Source organism: Lissotriton helveticus, chromosome 7, assembly GCF_964261635.1.
Source record: "Lissotriton helveticus chromosome 7, aLisHel1.1, whole genome shotgun sequence".
Lineage (NCBI taxonomy): Eukaryota > Metazoa > Chordata > Amphibia > Caudata > Salamandridae > Lissotriton > Lissotriton helveticus.
In genome coordinates this window covers 1,536,922,604-1,536,938,125 of record NC_136068.1, presented here as the reverse complement: position 1 = coordinate 1,536,938,125, position 15,522 = coordinate 1,536,922,604, and positions in this window count along the sequence as shown.

The following is a 15,522-nucleotide window of genomic DNA, read 5'->3' as shown; positions in this document are numbered from 1 at the left end:
TGCCCAAACTGCAACAGAAATCGCAGTGGGGAGAGAAACGGTGTAATACCTTGTCGTTTCACTCCAGAAAAAACCAAGAGTAAAAAGCAAGGCTTGCGATTAACATATACAGGCTAGTTTCCACTTACAATGTAGATCACCGGCACTCGGCTGACGTCTGGACTGTTATACAAAGATTTGCGAGTCTAAATGGCATATACGCTAAGAGCATGCTACGTTTGACCATTGTTTTCACTGTAGCCCTCCAGCCTGTGGGGAAACATGGCCAAATGAGCATAGCACAGCGGGAATCTTCTCACTTCCTTCCTGAGGGATACAGGATGGTGTAAAGAAAAAACCAAGGCATAAAGCTATCTATAACAGAAAGGATATTAGGTTCGGGAGCTGGGTGGGTCAAACATCTAATAAGTGTCCAACGTAGTCTAAATAACCTGCCAAGAAATTCTCTGAAGGGATTCAGTCCGTACGAATTATTATTTGGAACTAGGATGTTAATCTCTGACCTTGACAGTCAAACTTCAGTGGTGAAGGAAAAAAGCTTTGATATCAAAGACCGTTTGGCTATTTTGCAGGACTTGAATGAAACAAGAAAAGACCTGAGCAACATAAAGTTGAAACAACAGCCAACAACCACTGAAGAACCACCACCTGTCCCAGCAAGACCTGTCTGGATTCCAAAAGTCGGGGATCTAGTCAGAGAAAAGATCGCGGTAAAGAAGGAATTTGGGCCTTCTTACAGAAAAGCAGTTCCTGTCTTGTCTGTCAACGGGACAAGATCAGTTGTACTACCGCCGCTTGCTGGTAAAAAGGAGAACCGAGTTGTATCCATCGACCTGGTAAAACCACAATCATGTGGCCGATAACAAATAGTAGGCCAAGTGGACTCCCCATAAGTAGCAGAACACCAAGGTTTGCTACCAGTACAGAGGTCCTAACAAAGAGGCTAATCACATTCGAAACGCCTACAGAAGAACAACAATGACTATGCAACAATGCAATGGAACTTAGACCTCTGAAAACCCAAATAAAAACATTTAGCAGAGACACACCAATCTATAATGAAGTACCAAATGATAATGCAAGGAACATTAATCCTGAAGCAATTGGAACAATTGACAGAACTGCATCCGGCTACTTCATAAACTTCGATGATTCCTCGGAAGGCTTCAGTGAATCAAAGACACAGCCATCATCAAAAACCTTTAAAGATAAAGCTAAAGAACTTTGAAACAACTGAAAGAAACATATCTGATTTCTCCATGGATCGAATTTTGGGTGGGTTTTGGTGCATTTATCCTCATACTTTGGCTCATCATGGTACTTACTTTGGGACACTTCATTGAGGGAAAATATGCTAAAATGGACACAGCAAGTCAGAAAATCAACTTGATCCTCAAACCACACACATCTTCACACGTCGAGAAAAGAGAACTTTCTTCAGTCAACTTCACAGCCAATCCTATACCGGGTGGGGTAGCATGGGACAACACTGACTACGAAATCTATGGTCCGGTTGAAATCCTGAAATATCCACACCAAATTAAGATCTCGTTGAGTGACTTTGTAAAACCAAGCTCATTTGCTGATGATTGGGACTTCGAAAGTATAAATAACATGATGTCTGACTTAGTAATGTCTGCTAAATTTACCAAACATGATTATTTGCAGGGTTCTACAAATTATGATAGTATGTATTGCTACAACCATTATGGTAACCATTTTCTACATAGATCTGCACAACCTAGAAATGTTTTAAATTATAATCAATGGGAACATTGTGCAACCCCTCCAAAAGGAAGCTCAAGAACCGTTTACGACAAATATTCATACTTTTCAGGTTTTAACATAAGTAATGCTGAAACATTTTATTTTAAATTGTCAAATAGGACAGGGACAAAGACCATGATAACAAACACGAAATTGATATATTCAGACTCATTCTTTGAACAAATGAATACTTTTGGTTTTGATTATTGGGACAAAAATGTTGAAGTAAAAAGTGTTTGGGGTACAAAAGAATGGCAAGTACAGGGTATAGAATCTTTGTTTAGAGCCTGCATGATCCCAGAACAAATTATATTTTTAAATGACACTGTTCAACAAACCACCTGTCTTGGCCTAGCCAAAATCAAAGACTTAAATAAACCGTCTATTCCAAAACCAACAATGAGCAGCAATAGCTCTACAGATGAAGAGATAGACGTAAATTATGTATTAAACCAAAACAGAACACATCCTGATTGGAAACAGTGGTTGATCTGGCCCACAGATACTAATAACTGTCAAGATAGATTCCTGAACAAAACACAGGGGTTCAAAATGACCAGGCCAGACCCTAGATATCCCCAAAGACATCACCCAGGGATAATAACCACCTACAGTGTGGGCAAATTATGCCTTCAATGGCTGCAAACTTCCACACTGGCAGAAATTAAGCAACACCTAACTTTACTTACTGATGGTGCTGACTTGCGTGATTTCACTATGGGACCACGCAAACAGCGTCAAAAGCGTTTCATAGCAGCCTCTGTATACGCAGCATACAAGGAGGCCTGGAAGGTTACTCAAATTGAGACAGCAGAGAGAATACGGGAAATTGACCGTATTAATTTGGAAAAATCACTTTCTGTAGTGGACAATGGGTTAATGACTCTGTCCTCCAGAATTTTTTCTTTGGACAGCATTGTGTCTTCAGCAATCGACATATTATCGCAAGACTTACTGTTATTACAACACGGTCAGTCCCAATTGCGTTCTATTGTACAGCTTGGCTGGACGTTACAAAATCTGCGTTCAGGCTATGTGCCTTGGCGTTTAATCAACACAACGTCACTATTCCATATCTTTAACCTTACTGATAGACATATCAGTATGGCACAAAAGGGTGCTGATTATACAATCCTGAGCATTGAGAAACTTGAGAGATTACCAGTGACAATGTCAGAACGACCTGTCAGTGAATGGATAATACATGGGATAATAAATATTCCAATATCAACCTTCAGGTTTCAATACTGCCAAAAATATATACAGGCTGGCATGTACGAAAAGCTGGGAAAAGGGTACATTAAAACAACATGGAACTTGCCCTATTCACATGCATGTGTCAGTAATAAAGGACAGAAAGTGTTTCTTAGTGGCAATAATTGTGCGATGTCACTAAGCGGTACACTTCTGTATAACGGAATTAGTTTGCATGGAGCCTGTGAAGGGAACTCAAATAACCTTTCATGTCACCAGCAAGGCGCACCTGCAACAGAGATAGAACCATTCTTTCAAAGACTCTATAATGGGAGTTACATTCTAATTGTAGATCGCAGATGTTGTAGTCTTATGCCCGGGACTCCTTATCTCGTAACTACGACTGCGAAGGTCAAGTGCTGTGGACACTCATTGTTCCCCAGCTCCTTTCCAGACAGGGAGGCAAGGGCATGGCCCAACTTGAAAATTACTTCTGTTCGAATAGATACTTTAAGCAGAATGAAAACAGTGCTTCTTCAGACGCCGACAAGGCTCACGTCATCAAAAGAAACGTATGATCTCCAAGTCGCAAGGACGACTGCAGAGATACATTCATTGTTATCAACTAATTCCCCCATACATTTCGCAGAAATCCTGAATAAAATCTTAAATATTTCTGATACCAGTGGAGTCTCAAAAGTATTTAAGACAGTATTTTCGATGGCGTTAACACCATTCAAAGCCATACTGGGTATTTTTCCAGATTTCGTCCATTTGATTTTTGGCGGACTTCCCCTCATTTTAGGACTGATTGCAGGAATCCTATTCCTAGTCCTTATATTTCGTTATGGCAAACCATGTCACAGACAAAACACCTGCGACAAGGGAAGAAACAATCCTAGCCATTGGATACCGGGACCGGATATCAAACATCCTGGGACTATCCCGGCTTAGAGACCTGAACATGACTTGGTTTCTATCATTTCGACCAATGTGGCAACGATGTGTTTTACCTGTATTAAGGTGCCTGCTATGCGGAGAAGAATGCGTGTTAGACACCTGTCTGACGCTACAATCGGATGCGCCAATGGATGCAGAAACATTGTTGAGTCCAACAAAGGCTCATGCTTTGTCCTGCCCTCAAAGGCTACCAATCCTGATGACGGCATTCGTGGAAGCTTCACCACTACGATTAAGGGGTAGTGAAGTTCAAGATGAAAGCAGCATCGATCAGGTACGACCTTCTGTCAGCAATCCAAATCAAAATGTCAATGGAGACAATCATGCGCACGAATGCATGGTTACACCTATTTCCGAGTTAGTGGAACTCTCCCAGGAAGCTGTTGACAACTTTTTCGAGAGTCTAAATGATATGATGTTCTCACCAGAGCAGAAATAGAGACTTTTGAGCAAGCTCGTACACGGCGTTCCCTGAATTTGACCTTCAACTAGAAAAGCAAAATACCATGAACAATTTTCCCTCCAGTTCACGGACAGCAATTTTTTCAGCAGCCCCAAAATATTTTTGCATATTTTTCGGGACACTACCTTCTGCTTAAAGTAAGAACTATTCTTAGAGAACTAAAATTTCTAATTTTAGATAGCTTATAGACATTACCTGCCCGCTGGTATGTTCATGAATATTTTATTCTGTGATGGAATGGTCTCGAACTTTTTTTCTGTATTAAGAGCCATTTCATGTGTAAATTCTCATATACAAATTAGTGATAATGTATAGATATGCGTGATTACTTTAGCATATTCTGCAGCTTGAGTGCATATATTACATATGACTGTTTTTTCCGTATATTTGATAATTTCAAAATGCATTTATGTATTTTGGGGTGGTAAGGTATACACGATACTCTACAGTATGTTTTACTATGCATAGATTAGTAAATATGTCCATAGTTAGCGTGGAGTGGGTGTGATGTATTCCTATAGGTTCTGTATCGATCCCCCTATTCCTGACCCTATTCTGGTTAACAAACTAACAAGTTAACTAGCAGCCATCCCATGAGGCAGAAAACCCCCATGATGCAGGAACCGTTATCTGATAAAGCCACACTACGGCACAGGAACATGTTATGTGATTAGGTCATAACGCTTGCCATCTAATTAGACAAGCGATATTCCTCCAGCCCCTGATAAGGCATACTGAGTTCTTAAAACAAATCAAACCTATGACAACCTGGGAAAAACCCTGCGGCCATTGTTTTGATTTCACCGAGAACTTCAGCAAAAGAATGTGCTAACGACCTGGTCGTATGACATCCTTATTGACGTATCTATGTCCATCCTTACGTCAATCTCGGCACCTTAAAGGTATAAATATTACCGATATTGCCCTATGCAAACACACGCGGTGGTGACGAGAACGGAGCAGCCAGACTTGCCGAAGCCCAGAGCAGAGCAGACCCCGCTGGCGCAGCCCCGCCTTCTTGACGCGCTGAGAACGATCAGCTGCCTATTTCTCCTGCCGAGAAATCCAGCTCCGGCGCTTCCGGGTAGCCCTCGCAGGCAGCCTGGAATATCGAGACCAGAGACGAGAGATACCATCCCTCATCCATCCTAGATTCCAGGTACAGAACTGAATAACCCCTCGCAGAGAATTCTTTAGTCAGTCACTTGGCAAAAACAAACTTAACTTAAACTGTAACTTTCTATTCCCGCCCACGTATTAGGCTTAGGTCAGGTACACGGGGTAGGCGTAGTTAGAAACACCAGTTGAGTACGATTAGTCAAATGTATATGTGTATGTAATATATTTTATTCATTTTAAACCTTCATATGGCTTAGAAACCATATCAATGTTTTTACAGTATTATTTTATACTTCTGCTTTTAATGTATGCACTTTACTTAACTATAAGTATTGCAATAATATCGATCCATTTCTCTTGTATGAGAAAAGAGACTGATCAATAAATAACATCTTTTATTGAACACGCCCGTCTCTTCCTTTTCTCTACAATCTGATGAGACTAAGAATGCACGTACTGACTGAGTAAAATAAATTGCCTTTTGTTCACACGACTCTCGAGATACACTCTTGATTAGGGGAGAGCAAAGTTGTCATGTTCTATGGTTGTCAGAAACTAAATCCCTTCTTGTCTATCCAGGGAGGTTCAACTCCTCCTTGCCTATTCGAGAAAGTTTCTAGTGAACTCTGAGCTAGCTGGCAAACCCAAAACTTTAAGTCTAATATCGACAGTAGTAGACCTAGTTAACGTCTGGTCTAGGCCTATACTATTGAAGGTATTATTCCAATGCGCAGAGCCTATTGGGATAATAGGAACTACACTACAACCCTAGCATGACCACCCGCCCATGCCAAGGAAATGAGATGCGACTTGAGAGTGGTAAAAAAAGGCAGCATGAGTGGAATTGGAATATTTACAAATAAGTACAGAAATTTGGACAGAATTACCATTTTAGCCAATGCTATCCTCACAGCTAGGGATAACGGTAGCTTGGACCATATCTTAACCTTTTCCTCCAACCACACGGCAGCCCACCCATAATTCAGATTCCAAACCTCCTGTGTGTCCCGACTGATCCATATGCCCAAGTATTTGACCACCTCGGCTACCCACTTTAGAGGGTAATCGAAAGATACCCGTGGTGTGCTATCAGTCGGGGGAAATATCACCGATTTTGCCCAATTTACAGAAATTCCAGCCAGGACTCAGAAGCGGATAAACTCCCTCAAAAGTGGGTCTAGATTCTCCTCCGGGTTAATAACATAAAGAGTCACGTCGTGGGCATACAATGATATGAGCAGGCTCCTGGAGCTGAACCCTATATCGCGTGTCGTATGATGTTGCTGGATACGGGCAGCCAGAGACAGGGGGCCCGGAAAGGGTGGAGCCAGGACCCCATGACCCACTCTGTGGGTCCTATGTAATCGGATCCCCACCGCCAGTGTGTCTAACAAGATCTCGTAGGCTTCTATGTAGTCTCCCTACGCCTTCCGTGGGGCTCCTCGTATTCATATATTATTTTGCCGTATTTCTGTATTTGCTTGTCAAACAAACAGATAATTTCCTGTTGCAATTTTTTTATCTTTTCATCCCAGGAGGTCTCTTGTCCCTCGAGGCCATCCACCCTGTCGCCTATATCTGTGATTTTCTTTTGACCTCTAGCTCTTTCCCGCAGGCGAAGCGGCCCGGCTTGTCCCCCACCCCTCCTGGGGCGCCCCCTCATGGGAGCCCAATGGCTTCAACAACAAGTACTTAATTGAGCCTCCCTTCTTGGTTCTTGCTGATGCCTGCCTCCACTGCTGTCAGACCCTCACCACCACCCCACCCCACGGCACCGCCGACGCCTGCACCGACGACACCCTAAGATGCATCCTCCTCAATGTGCGCTCCGTACACAAACACGCCATTGAAATCTGGAACCTACTCGACTTCCTCTTACCCGACATTGCCTTCTTCATGGAGACTTGGACCAATACATCCCCCCGACATCAACACCGCCATCCCATACGGATACAAGATCCAGAGGTAGGACCGCCCCAACCACCTGGATGGGGGCCGCACCATCGCCCACAAGAGCACCCTCCACCTCACCATCTTCGGCGTCACCTTCCCCTCCGCCGAACACCTGCACTTCCAGATACAGATCAGCCCCATAGCCACAATTCAAGGAACCCTCATCCTGAGATCCCCCAGCCCCCGGACAACCTTCGCCACCACCATCACCGACTTCATCGCACTTCACGCCATCGCCTCAATGAACTACATACTGATTGGAGACCTGAACATTTACCTTGACAACCCCAGCGACTCCAACTCCACTATCCTTTGCGACAACCTCACCAACATCGGACTCAAACAACTCGTCACCACACCGACCCACAGAGCAGGACACAGCCTTAACCCCATCTTCGCGGCAGGAACCAGCGTTCACTTCAGCCTCACACCGCAAACACCATGGACGGGCCACCGCTGCGTACACTTCGCCATTAACAAACCCAAGGCACCCAAACCAGCCCCACGCCCACCACGAAGGAACTGTAGCAAGGTCACCAATAATCAACTTAGCTCCACCCTCATCCGAGACAACCTCACCTGGTCTCCCAATGCAAACATTGCAGCCGGAGGACTCCACACTTGGAGGACTCCACAATTGGATCTCCAAATGCGCAGGCGAGCTCACCCCACTACGCAAACCCAACAAACAATGCCCCAGTGAAGTTGCCTGGTTCCCCACCAATCTCCAAGAAACCAGGCGCACCTGCAGACGCCTGGAGAAGAACTGGAGAAACACCAATACTACCGACAGCTACTCCACCTACAAGGACATCTTGACCGACTACCACAACCAAATCAGAAGCATCAAGAGGAATTTAATCCACAAAAAAAATCCTCACCAACTCCAAGGAACTCTTCAGTGTCATTCAGGAATTCACCAACCCATACAGCGAAGCCTCAGATATCACACCATCCCAAGACCTCTGCGACAAGCTTGGAGCCTACTTCCACCACAAGATCAAAAACCTCTGCTACAACTTCGTCGACCACCTACCAGACGCCACAGCCAACCACCCGCCCACCAGAGGCTTCCACCACGTCTGGTCACCAGTCTTAATTACGAGAACTAGACCGTCGTTAGTGCACCACTCACCTTTAGTTTTTCATGGTCCTGATGAAGTGTCACTTGACCTGCTAGGGGCAATACAGGCACAAAACATGTTGACCTACCACATCACAATAGCCCTATAGGAACATAATAAATAAAATAAACAAATATCAATCTAGGACACCGATATCTTTTAATTAAGCCTGCGGTACAACATCAATAAATACATGTAAAAGTAGGACAGCTCTAGACTTATTTTAATCCACCTCCCTGTGCACTACCCAGCCCTCACACCCGCATGCACCCTATGGCTCCTTCAAAAGATCTCCGCCAAAGAGCCCTGTTCCCGTGAGCCCCTTGGGCACTGCAGCGACGGCCCGATAAGGAGCTTGGCCCATTGATGAAGCGTTACATCCTACGGGGTGTGTGAGGGCATCACGAAGAAAGACCTCCCTTTCCCTGTCTCTCTCACTAGGAACCAAACACCTTCTTGATATACACTCCAGCCACCCAACCATCTCCAACTGGACACCAATCACGACAAGACACCACCTCGGCCATGAATCGCATCCACACGAGGGATCCCCAGCGACCGCTTCCCTCCTCACATCTACCACAGAGCCACGGCCGCCATCACACCCAAACTACAATGCATCATCAACACCACCTTTACAACAGGCACCTTCCCAGATGACTGGAAGCGTGCAAAAGTCAGGCCCCTGCTCAAGAAGCCCCCTGCTGACCCCTCTGACCTCAAGAACTAACGGTCCATCTCGCTCCTCTCCTTCGTGGCCAAAGTTGCAGAGAAAACAGTCAACAGGGAACTGACACGATTCATCGAAGAGAACGCCATCCTCGACTCATCCCTCATCCTGCTTGACCTCTCAGCGGCTTTCGACACTGTCTCCCACGGATGTACGTTGTTACAACGCAGGTTGTAACAACGCATACCTTTACCACGCGGCCGCTACAACGCAAGTCGTTACCACGACTTGCATTGGGGGGCGCGGATTTAGGATTTTTATAATTTTATATTCCAACACCAGTCCCCGTAACAGTAGGGAAGGTGTTGGAATATAAATTTATTAAAATTCCTTATCCCACAGCACCCTCCAGCGCAAGTCGTGGTAACGACTTGCGTTGTAACGGCCGCGTGGTAAAGGTACCGCGTGGTAAAAACTTTGTGGTAAAGGTTGTTTACCATCTCCCACCAGACACTAGTCGCCAGACTACACAACGCCGGCATACAAGGAGCAGCCCTGGACAGGACAGAATGATCTGATTCCTCACCGGAAGAAGCCAAAGGATCAGAATCCCTCCCCTCCTCTCCGATTCCATGAAAATCACCTGTGGAGTCCCACAGGGGTCATCACTGAGCCTGACCCTCTTCAACATCTACATGGCCCCCCTCGCAGCCATCAACCGACAACACAACCTCAACATCATATCCTACATGGATGACACCCAGCTCATCCTCTCCCTCACCAAAGACCCCACCACTGCCAAACTCAACTTCCAGAAAGGAATGCAAAGCATCGCAGTCTACATGACCAACAACTGCCTGAAGCTCAACACTGAGAAGACAGAAGTCCTCGTCCTTGGAACAACCCCTTCAGCATGGGACACCTGGTGGCCGACCGTCCTCGGAAGCCCACCAACCCCCTCAGACCACACAAAAAACATTGGTATCATACTCGACTCATCACTCACCATGAACCTACAGGTCAAGGCTGTCACCTCCAGCGGCTTCAAAACCCTCTGCATCCTCTGCAAGACCTTCAAATGGACCCCCCGCCTGAGTCAAGGAAGACAGTCACCCACGCACTTATCACCAGCAGACTAGACTATGGAAACGCACCCTACGCTGGCATAAACAAGTCCCTACACCACAAACTACAGACAATGAAGAACACAGCCGCCAGACTCGTCCTCGGCAGCCCCCGGCACGCACACATCAGCCAACACCTACGTAGACTCCACTGGCTCCCTGTGGAGAAAAGAGTCACCTTCAAAATCCTCACCCACGCCTACACAACAACGGACCCAAATATCTCAACGACAGAATCAACTTCCACGTAGCCAAAAGAAACCTCCGATCCTCCAACCTCGCACTGGCCCAAACCCCGTACAGCCACAGAGCAAGGCAGGCAAAAGATCCTCTCGCACGTTGCAGCTAAGACCTGGAACGAGCTACCGGCAGACATCAGATACTCCCCCTGCCTGAACATCTTCAGGAAGACCCTCAAGACCTGGCTCCTCGGCTGAACAGGCCTGCGGACCCGTGAGGGTCTCAAGGTGCTGAGGGAGCTTCAGCGCCTTGAGACCCTCACAGGTGAGTAGCACACATACAATTCCCTGATTGATTGCTCTCTCCTGTAGGTCTCGGCCCCTCATGCAGGGGCCAAAGTGCCCATCGTGCTGCCGCGGGTACTCCACTCGGGCCCACAGGGCGTCGCCAGTCCTCCCGGCAGGGTGCATGGATCAGATCTCCGCTGCGCCGACCTTCAGGGCCCCTGCAGACCCCTGTGGCGTTAAATCCCTCTGCAGCCAACCGGAGTCATGGGACCTAACTGGTCAATGAGAGGGGAGGCCTCACTGTCTAACCCCACCACTTCAAGGCTCAGCACGTTCACCTGCCTGCATTTTGTCCCTTTCACCGTTTTACTCTCGTGGCAGCTGTAATGAAGTTAGCAGTTCAGTAGTTGGGGTGGGCGGAGCTAGGTGGGCAGAGGGGAAGAGGAGGGGACAGAATAGGAAAGGGCAGTCAGAGTAGGGACAGGGACGAGAGTAGTTGTGTGAGAATAAAGCTCCAGTAATAACACACCAAAGTGTCTGTGGTTATTGTAGCAGGATGCTACAGCTGGCGACGAGGATGGGATGTGCTTGAACCCCACAGACCCTCACGAGAGAGCCCTGTCCCCAGCTTGCCTCGAGGAGCAGGAGACGCTGACCAGAAGGACGAAATTGCGACCTGCCACGTGAGGCCAGTAGCAGGTGACCCTGTCCCCCCCCCAGCAGTTGAGAGGGACTCAAGAGGGAGCCGAGGCACCAAGCGTCTCAACGCCCGAGGTAGAAGAGACCTCTTCGCGCTAAAACGCGACCGGCGCAGGAAGAGCGCGGTGACCAGCCAGTGTTGCAGGAGCAGAAGCCAGGAGCCTACCCTGACTCTGCCAGACCCCAAGAGAGAAGAGAAAGTGCCCTAGCGTGGAGGACGGCGCCCCACGGAGACCGCCTGCCAAGCGGTGCTGAACGAGCGCTGTTCGCGCCAAAACGGAAGAAAAGCTCACCCCCGATGCGTGAGACATCGCCTACCTGCTACGCGGTAAACCAGGAGCTCGCCTGGATCGCGTCTGATCGCTCCAGTGTCTGAGGAGCGTCTGAAGAGGTGCGGAGGGCGAGCTGCATGAAGAGTCTGGCTGCCGGTGAGTGCCAAGTGGAGAATGAAAGCCTGAATGAAACCCTGTGAGACACGAGACTTCCCTAGCGGCGGCCATCTTTAAGTCAGGCGATTTCTGGGACGACCTCCCTGGGCAAAATAGAGGCGGCCATTTTGAAGTCAGGCATCAGGAAAATATATATAAAATAAAGGAAAACAAGCATTGGAAGCAGCGAAAAGAAGAAGAGAGAGAAAACAAGCATTGACAGTCGCAAGGGACAAACAAGCATTGCTAGCTACAAGTGACACAACTTGGAAACGCACGTCAGTCGCTGACGCAAGAGGCAGACGCAAGCGTCAAAGCTCAGTGCCACGATGTCTAACCCTCCCGCGCAGAAGGACGTCACGGGAGGCACCCACCTGCGCGCCCCGGAGCCATTGTCAGTCACAACAGGAAGCAGCATGGGACTAAAATGGCAAGAATGGCTCGAGGACTTTGAGGACTACATTGAGGGGTCCAAAATTGAACCAGACAAGGATAAGATCATAGCCCTTCGCAATCTAGGGGGGCGTGAAATAAGCAAGATCGTACGAGAGATTCCAGCCACCGATGGTGATACATATGATAAAGTGAGAACTGTTCTGAACAATCGTTTTCTGCATAAAAGAAACGTCGACTATGAGAGGCATAAATTCCACCAGCAGCGCCAGGGTAAGGAAGAACCACTGAGCTCCTTCATACATCGGCTGCGGAGGCAGTCCCTACATTGTGACTTTACCAACTTCTCGCCGGATGCCGCCATCAAATCTCAGATAATCACGGGGTGCCACTCGGAGTCGCTGAGACGGCGACTGCTGAGAAAACCACAAGAACTTGCCGAAATCGAAGAAAACTCCCGACTGTACGACCAGGCCGAAGAGAATGCGGCGGAAATTGAAACAGGGCCCAGTACCAGCCGTGAGCACGCCAACCGCATCACTGAGAGACGGCAGGGACGTCAGGATCGGCGCGACAGTGGAAGGCGTCACCCGCGAGACAGATCGAGGCGCTCCAAGTACTCACCCAGGCGACGCCCGGACTACAGAAGAAAGGAATCCGATAGGAGAGATCGCCGACCTGAACGCACGAGGCGATGTTTCAGGTGCGGGTACGACTATCCTCACATTGACTCCTGCCCTGCCATGGGCCAACGGTGCCGGAAATGTGGACGGTCCAACCACTTTGAGGCCATGTGTGGGGATTACCACAAAGAGAAACGCAATGATGGCGGCAGACAGGAAGGATCGCAGCGGCCATCACGATCGGAGGCCAAACGTCATCACATCAGAGCAGTTCAGGAAGAGCCTCCTGGATCTCCCACGTCCTCACATTCGAGTCATGACTCTCGGCGCTCCCGATGGGACCGTCGTTCCCCCTCAAGAGACTCAAGGTCGTCCTCATCCAGGCACTCATCCTACACCACCGAATATGTCAACTTTGCTGACCACGATCAGTTCAAACGTTATCCACGCCTCAACATCAAAGTGGGCAACCATGCCGCTAAGTTCATGATGGACAGCGGAGCATCGCTTAACTACATATCTGTTGCTGAACACGACCGTATGGACCGCAAACCACGTTTGCATTTTGCACCTGTCCGCGTCTACACCTGGATGGCGAAGAAACCTCTCCAATGCTTGGGCAAGTTTGACACCACCCTAACGCATGGCGAGCTCTCCATCCCAGCGGTTATCCATGTGATCAAAGGTCCTGAAGCTGACTGTCTGTTGAGCCTCCCCACGGCGGAACGTCTTCAACTGGTGCACATCCTTTTCAACGTCCATGACATCTCGGACTGCGCCGGAAAGTTCCCTTCCCTCTTCCGAGGCCTGGGGAAGCTGAAGGGCCGTCAGATCCACCTGCATATAAACGAGCAAATCAAACCAGTGGCCCAACACCCGAGGAGAGTGCCGTTCCACTTGCAATCCGCAGTTGAACGTGAACTGCAGGAACTTTTGGACGCAGACATCATTGAGCGCACTGCGGGCCCCACTCCATGGGTGTCCCCGGTGGTTATTGTCCCCAAGAAAGGCTCCCAAAACAAAGTCCGTCTCTGTGTGGACATGCGCCTGCCGAACCAAGCAATTGAGAGGGAGCGACACCCAGGCCCTCTCCTGAGTGACATGATCACGGCCCTCAACGGGGCAACCGTGTTCTCAAAACTGGACCTGAACAAGGGCTACCATCAGCTCGAGCTTGACGACAGCTCCCGCCCCATCACGACATTTGCCACCCATCTTGGTCTTTTCCGCTACAAACGCCTCAGCTTCGGCGTCTCATCGGCCGCCGAGATCTTCCAGGAGGCCATACGTCTTGTCATCCACCACATCCCCAACGCGCTTAATTACAGCGATGACATCCTGGTCTACGGCTCAGACACGCAGGAGCATGACACCGCCCTTGATCGTGTCTGCCTCGCTCTGATGGAAGCTGGGTTAACTCTCAACAAAGAGAAGTGTGAGTTTCATCAGTCGACCCTGAAGTTTTTCGGACACATCTTCTCTGCGAGTGGCATGAAACCGGACCCGGACAAAATCGCCACGCTCAACAACACCAAGAGTCCGGCAGACGTCAACGACTTGCGTTCGTTTCTTGGGATGGCCAGCTACTGCGCCCGCTACATTCGTGACTACGCCACCGTGAGTCACCCTCTGAGGCTCCTCACGAAAGCTGGTGCGCAGTTTGTGTGGACTCCGGAGTGCGAGCGTGCCTTCAAGGACATCAAACACGCTGTGGAATCAACCAAATGCCTCTCCTACTTCAATCCTAGGAGGAAAACGGAAATCACCGTGGACGCAAGCCCGGTGGGCTTGGGGGCCATCCTGGCACAGTACGACCATGAGTCGGATCAGAGAAGGATCATCGCCTATGCCAGCAGGAGCTTAACAGACCCTGAGAAACGATACTCCCAGCCGGAAAAGGAGAGCCTGGCCGTCGTGTGGGCGTGCGAACATTTCCACATTTTCATTTATGGGAAGCATTTCACGCTCATAACTGACCATCAGGCACTTGTCACGATCTATGGCAATCCCAAGTGCAAAATGCCTCCCAGGATTGAGAGATGGGGCTTGCGGCTGCAAGAGTACACATTCTCAATTATTCACAAACCGGGGAAGGATGAGAATCCGGCCGATTATATGTCTCGCCACCCCCGAGACTCATCAGAGACTGTGCCTTCCATTGCGGAAGAATACATTCATTTCGTGACCAATCATGCTCGTCCACCAGCCATCCCCATGCACGCCATTCGGGAAGCGACCAGCCAAGACAGCACCTTACAAGCAGTGATAGAGCGCACCCGAACCAACAGGTGGAGATATCACCCGCAGGAGGAAGAGGAAAGTCCTGCTGTCAGGAAAGAACTACAAGCCTTCCGGCATGTCTCCGACGAACTCTCTGTAACCAGTGACGACCTCCTCCTCAGAGATCACAGACTCGTTATACCAACGACACTGAGACAAGGAGTAATAGATTTGGCCCACGAAGGCCATCGAGGAGTCGTCTCCACCAAGAGAGCTCTGAGAGAACGTGTCTGGTTCCCAGCCCTCGACCAGATGGTT